At 36.7% G+C, this 9,812-nt stretch overlaps 1 long non-coding RNA gene and 1 pseudogene across 1 annotated transcript; one reads left to right on the top strand and one right to left on the bottom strand.

The window, feature by feature from the left end:
* Positions 1–5,815, bottom strand: part of LOC111240743 — a 22,015-nt pseudogene extending 16,200 nt beyond the window's left edge.
* Positions 5,816–9,484: 3,669 nt separating this feature from the next.
* Positions 9,485–9,812, top strand: LOC111240748. The gene is made up of 3 exons (XR_002666292.1): positions 9,485–9,544; positions 9,575–9,708; positions 9,797–9,812. It is a non-coding gene; the product is annotated as an uncharacterized LOC111240748 (long non-coding RNA).

Here is a 9,812-nt window from a genome sequence, read left to right as displayed (position 1 = left end):
ATGGCCAGATGAAACTGGGCTTTTGAAATTTTGAAGTTCCCAGATGAAACTGGGCTTTTGAAATTTTAAAATTGCCAGATGAAAATGGGCTTTTGGGCCAGGCGAGCTGGGCTTATGGGCCAATGTGGAAACTGGGCTTACAAATTGTGACATTCTTGAATTTCATAATTTTATGAAATGTTTTGAAATTTTGATAGAAATTTGATTTTTGAAACAATATGGCTTGAAAGAGAAAAATCTGAATGTTATTCTTTTTGTATTTTTGAAGAAGAAGGATTTGATAAGCATTCATATGAATGAAGAGGGTTTCGATCCGAAAAATTTTCTTTTTATGAATTGATGAAAAACATTTGCTTTTTTTTTGCATTTCTTTTTGCTTGAGTCAGTCATCTCACTTGCAATTATCAAATTGGTCTTTATTTTCAAGGTTTTGTGAAATCTGAGTAATGTCATACATCCGAGATCTAAATTTGAGATTATTACATTTTGACTTTTTCTTTCGAGACATCAATGCACACATGCTTGAATTTATAGGCAAATGAAAAGACGAGAAATGTTTAGAAAGGTTTAGAGGAGAATGGGATAATTGTATGGACAAGTCATTCCTCATATAATCCTCAAAGGAATTGTTATATGAGAATGTCAGGGTGAAACACGAGATACACAAAGGGTGCCCCAGCTTGATGTTTTGGAAAATGAGCCAAGGTATGAAAATTAGGGTGAAAATTTCAAATAAGATTTGCAAAGTTGCCCCAGTCTTGAGGTTATGGATAGATGAAAAACTCGTGTGAGACTAACAAAGCTGCCCAATTTTTTGTTTGCTTTTTTTTTTGTTTATTGTGGTATGGGTTGATGAAAAACTCGGGTGAGACTCACAAGTGGACATGAAAAGAATAGGCTAAAAGGATGGCCCCAATTGGTTCTATTTTCCCTTGCATGCTTCTGGCTAGTTGGCAGGGAGATCCCCTTCTCCTGAGACATTGCTTTTTTCTCTTTTTTTTTTTGTTTTCAATCATTCATTTTTAACTTTTTTCTTTTTTACGACACATTGAAAGTCATTTCACCTTACCGCAAAATTAAGCTTTATGAAAATTTGAGCAATCATTATTCAATCTATGTGGGCTTTATTAGGCTTGTAACGTGGCTAGGGGCTAAAAGGTATTAGAAGAAAGGGTATAAAGGCCCAAATGAATGTTTGTCGGCTATATCTTTTGAAGCAAGGGTTATCATCTAGACATTGCATCAATTATTTGACTTTTTGAACACTTTGTTTTTTTTTCTTGAACTTTGATTTTCATTCTTTTTGCTCACCATCACTTTGTGATTTCTTTTTGTTTTGTTTTGTTTTTTTTTTTGTTCACCATTTTTGATGAATTTTCTTTGTTTGATCATTGAGTGTTCTTCATTTGCATCATGAGCTGACTCCTACCTGATGATAACCCTTACTTGGGGATAATTTTGAAAAATAAATTATTTTTGGCCCAAATAGGGTGACAATGGATATGTTTTTTTTTTCTTTTTGGATAAAGACAAGAAGGCCACACATCATTTTGAACTTTGATTGCTTTATTTTCAAAAGATTAATCCTACGACTAGATGACCTCAACATGAGTCGTGTTTTCCTTTTTTCTTCCTTTCTAGACCGCCCTTTCGGGTTTTCAATCTAGTGGACTTATTCTTTTTTTTAATGTTTTTGTTTTTGTGTTTGTTTTTTTTTTGTCTCAATGGGTTCGGGGACCACCTTACTAGTGTAAGCAAGAAATCTTTTGGTCAGGTCAATCTGCCCCAGTATAAAGGTCTACTTCGTTACCGAGGGCAATGACAGTGTTTGTTGGGGAAGATCCTTTATTTTGGGAAAGTGAAGTGTGGAGGCTTTCAAGCAACACGCGTATAAATGTCTTGAGAAAAATTTCAAGTTGTTATTTTTTATTAAACATTTGACCTCGAAAAAGTTTGACACTGCAACTTTTGTTTTCTTATTTATCATTTTTTCTCTTTTTTTTTTGAAAAACAAGAGTTTGACGATTTGTAAGAAAGACAAGTGACTCAAGATTGACTTCATTTTTTTTTGTTTTTCAATTTTGTTTTCCTTTTTTCCGCAATACCCTTTCAGGACTCGATTTCTAGCACTACTTGGAGAAACCATGTAGTGAAAATTCACATTGAAAGTTACGGATGAAGACGTGATATCAATGAGCATACTTCCCCGATAGCAAGACACTTCACAACATCAAATTCATTTGTACAATGATTCATGCCTTCTTATGTGGTCCTATAGCCTATATCATTGCTTCATGGCATCGGCAGAGGCATTCTCAATCCTTGCCTCAGTATTAGACTGACTTTCTTCAAAATTTAACCATCTCGAATTAGTGAAAGCTTGCATTTGAGCTTGAACACCCAACACTTTTGATGGCATGATCGATAGCCTCTCTGTGTTAACCACCTTTTGTATGTGATGCATCTTGAGTCTTGGAGCATGTAGGTTTTACAAACTTCGCATAACAAGTAGAGACAAGCCCTTTTTGTAGCAGACTTCGAAGCAATGTTGTAGAAGTCAAAATGATAGGAGTGAAACTCACAGGTCTTTTGTCTTGATCAGCATTTTGTTGGAACAATCGGTATCGTTCTTAGATAGAGTATGACGCAGCGGAATAAAACTTAGAGTAAGCGGAAAGCGTGTTCAGTCACTTTTTAAAATAAATTGGTCCTTTCTTGAAAATCAATTTTCTTTCAGAAAATTTATCGAACAGTTGATATGCGTAAACAGTAAATAGTATAGGGAATAGAAAATCACACAAGTAATTTTTATACTGGTTCGATTCAACAGAATCTACGTCCAGTCGCTAATCACTATAAAAAGTGATTAACAGTTTCACTAAGAAAAGGGGTTTACAGATTACAACAATAATGAATAATTGACAAGATTCAACCTTCCTTCGACGAACGAACCGGAAGAAGAACACTCTGCCAACTCGAAGAGAACCGCTCCGNCAATCGANCAACAATTCGCGAGCTTCTCCTATTAACGAGACTAGACAGAGCACCTTGCTAACTCGAAGAGAACCGCTCCGACAATCGACCCACGATTCGCGAGCTTCTCCTATTCACGAGACCAAGCAAGGGAACTTTGAACTCTAGCTTCTGAGAACTTCCTCTGACAAACAGTATTCTACTGAGCTTCTGTTCAAAAACGTTGCATTTGAATTTCTCAGAATCCCTACATATAGCCATCTGCTCTGAATATCAAAGGTCAAGTCCCAACTGCCACGAATAATCGATTATTGTAAGTGATAATTGATTATTTAAGTTCGTTACAGGTTTTTCAAAATGTGATAATCGATTATACCTAATGATAATCGATTATTCCTTAAGGACTTGTGATAATCGATTATTGCTTGACCATAATCGATTATTCCAGTAGAAAATACAAGTGATAATCGATTATTGCTTGTCCATAATCGATTATTCCAGTAGAAAATACAAGGTTTACAATTTATTTAAGACTTTCCTACTACATTCAACTTCTACAAATTGCTTTTAAATAATTCTAATGTTCTCTTCAAATAAAATTTCTTGCAGCATCATCAAAAAAATTTTCTTCAAGATTTACCAATACTCCTTATTGGTAACACATTTTTCTACCCAACAACTTAGTGGGAAGTTGAGTTTGGATCTAGTTTCCAATTTTGTCTTGAAAGTATTTTGGATGGAAGGTAAGGAAATGGTATTTGAGTGGTGGGAAATGGTTAAGCTCTTTCTTCTCTCCTCCTCCCATGCTTAGACCCGACTTGTTCACATTTGCCGCCATGGTAGGACCTTTTATGATCTTTCCATGCCAATCAAACTATCATGGAAGAAAGGAATTAACAACTTTCCATCATATGCATACATGACCATTTTCTTGCCATACGCCATGAGATGAATCTTGAGACAAATGGACCTTATAATTTCTCAAATTTGGGCAATTTAAACTCTGAGGGTATCACATCCGGGACAAAGCAAGTCTTGCAACATTTTCAAACTCAGCGCTTCATTCACCTTCTATGGTTGTCATCCTTTTCAGCATTTCACATTTACCCCTATCAACCTCAACATCCATTGGTGTAATGACCTGAGGGAAAGATTTCACCTCATGTTACTTTGTCATTATCTTGCTCACAACACTTGATTGAATCACCTTTGTAGGGACCATGAAAATGGTTGCCCTAAGCTTGTTTCCTCCTTCAACTTTGTTGTTCTAAGCCTTTTGAGTGTCCACATGCCTCAAGTCTACTCTTGAGGGTGAAGTGTAATTTAGGAGAGGCCATGTGAGAGGAAATTTTGGGTCTCTCAAACTCTATGTTGTGGTTGGGGTTCACACGAATCTCCAGGGTTTTGTAAGGCATTTAGGACCTTTAGGATTCGGCTCATTTGCTCATTCAATTTTTGGACACCGACTTCCATCCTTTCTGAACTTCTCCTTGGTTCTCCAAGATTTGGAAACTGGTTCGAATCCTTTACGGTATTTTTGGGCTTTTTCTTTTTTGAAATTTTATTAGATGAAACAAAAAGAGAAAAAGAAAATAAAAATGAAAAGAAAAAGAGAAAACAATGTAGTTCAAATGCTCTAGTAAGAAATTATAAAGCCATGAAAAGATTGCCCCGATATAATTTGCAAATTAACATGAAATAGAGTCAATAGGGTGGCTCGTCATTCAGAAGTTCCCAAAATATGAGGCATAGGAAGTCTTGGTCAACTATCATGGGGCCTTATCCATCAGATTCTTCATTTCTCCCATTGATTTCTTGCAACAGTTGAGGAGTGTTTCAATCCCCTTAAGCGGGCCAAAGATCGGCAATGGAGACTCAACACCAGCTAATAGCTTAGGGATGTCTTCAACGACTTCATTGGCAAGCGAGGCTAATTATGGGAAACTTTTCTTCCAATTCGCCCTTGTTCAATAATATGCTTACTTGCATCTGAATCATCAATTCTTGATGTCTTCTTTTTAGCTCAATGCAAACATTCCTTCTTCAGTTTTGCCACTATTGCTTTCTCACGCTGCTCATCATCATGAAATTGCTTTTCACAATTTGGGTAAGGGGAACTTAGCTTGAATGACAACTTGATTATCTTGACCCTTTTTGCCATTCATTGTTAAAGGGAATCTTTCATTAATAGTCCATGATCTTGGGTCTCTCTTCGAAGCGAACAACATTGCCCCTAAGCGTCCCTAACTTGATGAAGAATTTCAACAAAAACTCATTCCTCAGAAGATCTGCAATGTGGCAAGAGACACAGGTATTGGCGACCCTCTCACAGGATACCCAAATTGCTTTTTTTTTTTCTTTTTCCTCTTTTTTTTGTTGTTTTTTTTTTTTTGCTGACACACACACAACATTGGATGCCCATGAGGGGTACATTAAGGTAATTCCCACAACGGTGTGTGATACATGATCTTTGTTGCCAAGAAAACCCACAATTTTAAACAATTCCTCCTCTAAGCTTGCATAAAGTTGCACTCATTTATTTGCCCCTTTCATCTTTAGTTTAATTACAGTAGTTTACCTAGGGCACATATGGCATTCAAAGCGCCCTTACTAATGCGAGAAATGAAGCATACATACAACATCGGTAAATAGCTAACATCTTCCTTCTCCTTGGCTCACAACATCGACCGAGGGTCCCAAAAGTTTCAGCTAGGCCAATAGTGATTGGATTCTTAGAGCGAACTTTGTACCTCACAACTGCATTCATGTCGGCGTAGTCAACCAACTCCCTGGTATTAGGAAAAAGCAAGACACCATAGTGAATAAGAGCTAGTACATTCATGAATGCTTCCCAAATTTCCTCCTTAGTTAATCAATGCAAAAACTACTCTAGGCATTCTTAAGCTAGTATGAATTCGTTTTCCAACTTTATAGGGTGCATTTTCGTGATTCTCATTAGCTACAAGACAGGGGTATATTGCCCAATGTGATTGTTTGGATCTTTGCCCTCAAGAAATGCATCTAAGGTCAACTCAAATTCTTCTACTGTAGGCACCAATTGGAAATGGGTCCTAGTGTTGGGCTAACACAATAATTTTTTGTTGCCTGGACCTCCACCTCTGACAGGATCAACAAATTCCCACGCTCCTTCCTGAATGCATTTTTCAAGGTTATCCTTTTTTCACCAGATCCCTCAAGTGATCGATATTGCCCCCCTTGGCCTCAATGCGTATGCTTTTCTTCAAAAAGTCTAAACTCAAATGCCCTTTGACTCAAAATCCCATGTTAACTTCCATTTTTACCGTAATCACGACTTTATAATTTCTTGACTAGAACCCACAGAATTTGACAAGACCACAAAAACATGAGCAACAAAGAAAGAAAGAAAAAAGAATGTAATGATATGTACAAGGTGCTTGATTTTATTAAGCAAAAATGAGGGTTATAAGACCGCACACATCTCCCCTTGTGCCCTGGTGAAGGTTCAATATTTTAGATTCAAGGTCAAGTATATCAATCTCACCAGGATAGTTCCTTGAGCCTAAGGATCAATGGCACTAGAGCTATGGCCCCCTCCACAGCATTTCCACAACAGTCGAGTAATCAACTAGGTGTGAAAATACAAATGAAGAGACAGACTCTAGTTGGGGTTCTCACGATAACCAAACAGGTAGTACGGCCCAAGTGGCACCGCTACAGAACCCCTCTATTTCTAAGTTGCACTCAGACCCAGGTATAGGGACTCACTCAATAGATGCATAATATGTGTGTGTGTGTGTGTGAAGGGAGAATGCAATGCACCCAAACCGCACCTGCAAAACAACCAAAAAATTCCCAGGCTGATATAAACATGTTTTCTACCCTAGGGTTCAATATCCAACAATTCGCATGCAGTTATTCCAAATATCAAGCATAAATAAAGAAAAGGGAAAAGAAAAACACAAAGGAAAACCACATTGAATTCGCGCATCTAATTAAATGGCCTGACTCTCTAGCGTCCCTAGTGGAGTCGCCATCTGTCGCAACCGGAATCTCGACAGGACGACGATCCAAAAAAGAAAACTGTAAAAGGAAACAGATTTTGGAGTCGCCATCATAGTTTATTCTGGAAAACTACAGAAAAACCATAAAATGATAAGGCAAGGTCAACAAAACCAAATTCTGGTTTCGGAAGTCAATTACGTGTGGGGAAGGTGTTAGCACCCCCACAACACCTACTCTAAAGCAGTACCTTTAATTAAATACATGAATTTGACGTGGTTTTAGAAATGTTTAACTATCCCCAAAAATAAAATTCTAAAGAAACAAAAATATTTTTTATTTTTTTTTTGTGCGCGACAAGGATTGATCTTGCTCCTATGTATTCTCAAAATGAGAAATCAAGGCTACGTAGTTCTAGCTGAAAAGTTGTTCGTTGGAAGATGTTTTTAGTTTTTGAAGATTTTTATATTTTTTGGTATTTTTTATAAAAGAACAAGAAAAGGTTTTCAGCACAAGGCCTACGCGAACGGTCGCACGTGTGCTTAAACCTTTTAAAATAATTTTTGTTTATTTTTGAAAGAAGAAGAAAAAGGTTTTCAGTACAAGGCCGACAGAATGGTCGCACATGTGCTTAAACCTTTTACAATAAATTTTTGTTAATTTTTGAAAGAATAAGAAAAAGGTTTTTAACACAAGGCCGACAGAATGGTCACACATGTGCTTAAACCTTTTAAAATAACCTTTTTGTTGATTTTTGAAAGAAGAAGAAAAAGGTTTTTAGCACAAGGCCGACAGAATGGTCGCATGTGTGCTTAAACCTTTTAAAATAAATTTTTGTTGATTTTTTGAAAAAAAAGAAGAAAAAGGTTTTCAGCACAAGGCCGACAGAATGGCCGCACGTGTGCTAAAACCTTTTAAAATAAATTTTTGATAGTTTTTGAAAGAAGAAGAAAAAAGTTTTCAGCACAAGGCCGATAGAATGGTCGCACATGTGCTAAAACCTTTTAAAATAAATTTTTATTACTATTTTTTTTATGATTTTTATATTTTTTATTAGCTAATGAGTATAACAAACAAAAATAAAATAAATTCTAAAGCTAAAGAAATAAAAGCAAAGACAAATAAAAATAAAAACATTACAGTCTAACAAGCCCAATAAGAATAAAGGTGTAGAGATGAAAACTAGGGGTGCCATTTGAAATTTATTAGCCCATGACCGAAGGTAGGGGTGCAGCAGTGCAATTGGGGATGCCACTGGATATTTTGCTGACCAGGCCCAAGGCCTCTTTTCTTGTTTGCAGAAAGGGAATGGTGGTGCAAATGGAATGGCGCGGTGGCGGGCAGAGAAATCGCAGCACAATGGCCAGGCCCAAACCCCTTTGCCCTTGAATCAGAAACGCTAGGGGTCTCACCAATCTCGTCCCATTCTTAATCAAATTCCCAGAGACTTAGGGTCTCCTTTGAGGAAAAAGAAAACGTGTCCCGATATTTTGACACCATAATTTTAACACTGTTGGACACTGCCACGTGTCGTGCTATGATTGGTTGATGTTATTTTTTTTTAAATTTTGATTTTTGACGTCAGCAGAGAGGATCAGAATTCAAATTTCAAATTCCTGTTTTGCCCTTTAGGTCTTTCATGAGATTGAGACCTTCTTTTTCCTGTCATTTGTTCTTGTGACCTTCGTCGTTCTTCCATTCCCTCCATTTCTCCATCTGATTTAGTCTCATTCCGGTGTGGTGGTCGGATTTTGTATTGACAGTTGTTGTGGCCATCATCATCGTTGTGCTGTTTTTTCTGTGTTGAGTGTGTCTTGGAGGAGGGATGGATGCTTCCAGTCATCAAGGTTGTTCGACGAGTAAGGTAATTGTGTTTTTCCTTTCGTTCTTCTTTGTTTGTGGTTATTTGGTGGTTATTTCCTTAGGTGGATCGTTTTGTGTTTGGGTATATCGTTTGCGTTATAGGTTCCTTCAAGTAATAAGGTCAATTTTTTGTTCGTTGTGCGTTTGTTGAAAGGACCAAATGAGCATTCTGTTTTTGTGAATTTTTTTGTTAAGTTTGTAGTTGTTTTTGTTTTAAGGTTTTGAAATTGTTGTAGTTTCGTTTGTGGTTGTTGCAGTTTACGGTTCGACACTCATTTTCCACGAACTATATTTCAACTTTGAACAAACAATTGACAAAGGAGCAGCGAGCATTGATTTATGGGACTCCTTTTTGTTGGTTCCTTGATTTGAGCCCAAAAGTTAGACTAGCGAGGAATATATTGAGTGAATTGGTGGTGCAGTGGGTTGATTCTCTAACTGCACTTCGTTTTAGCTAGTTAAGTACTCATTTTACTTTTGCTGTCAAAATTCTGATGCATTAGTTTAGTGTCTTTTACTGCATAATCTTTGTTTACATAGTGACTTCATGATTCCATTGCATTTAACCAATTTTGTTTACATTTCATGCATATTTTCATTGATATAGACGTGTTCCAGTTATTAATTTAAGTTCTCCAATCTAGGTAACATTATGCTTCTGATTAATTTAAGTTCTTTTCTATATCTTTTCATTCCTATATAATGTGCATTACCATTGGTGAATAAGGTGCAATGTGCATTACCATTGGTGAATAAGGTGCTGCATCTGATTTGATTTTCCATTTCTCTTTATAGGCAAGCACGTTCATGGCTTAGCTCATGCTGCCTCTGGATATCATAGAGTATTTGAAGAAAATCGCAAACTATACAATCAAGTCTAGGATCTTAAAGGTAAATTGTTGATTGACTGGCTTCTTTAAGATTATCATTATTTATATTTATCGTGATAAAGCTAAGATGGTTAATTTTGTTTGATCAGGAAGTATTAGAGTGTA

This window comes from Vigna radiata, unplaced genomic scaffold, assembly GCF_000741045.1.
Source record: "Vigna radiata var. radiata cultivar VC1973A unplaced genomic scaffold, Vradiata_ver6 scaffold_180, whole genome shotgun sequence".
Lineage (NCBI taxonomy): Eukaryota > Viridiplantae > Streptophyta > Magnoliopsida > Fabales > Fabaceae > Vigna > Vigna radiata.
The sequence above is the reverse complement of the archived record's forward strand: the minus strand, read 5'-3'. Positions and strand labels throughout refer to the sequence as shown.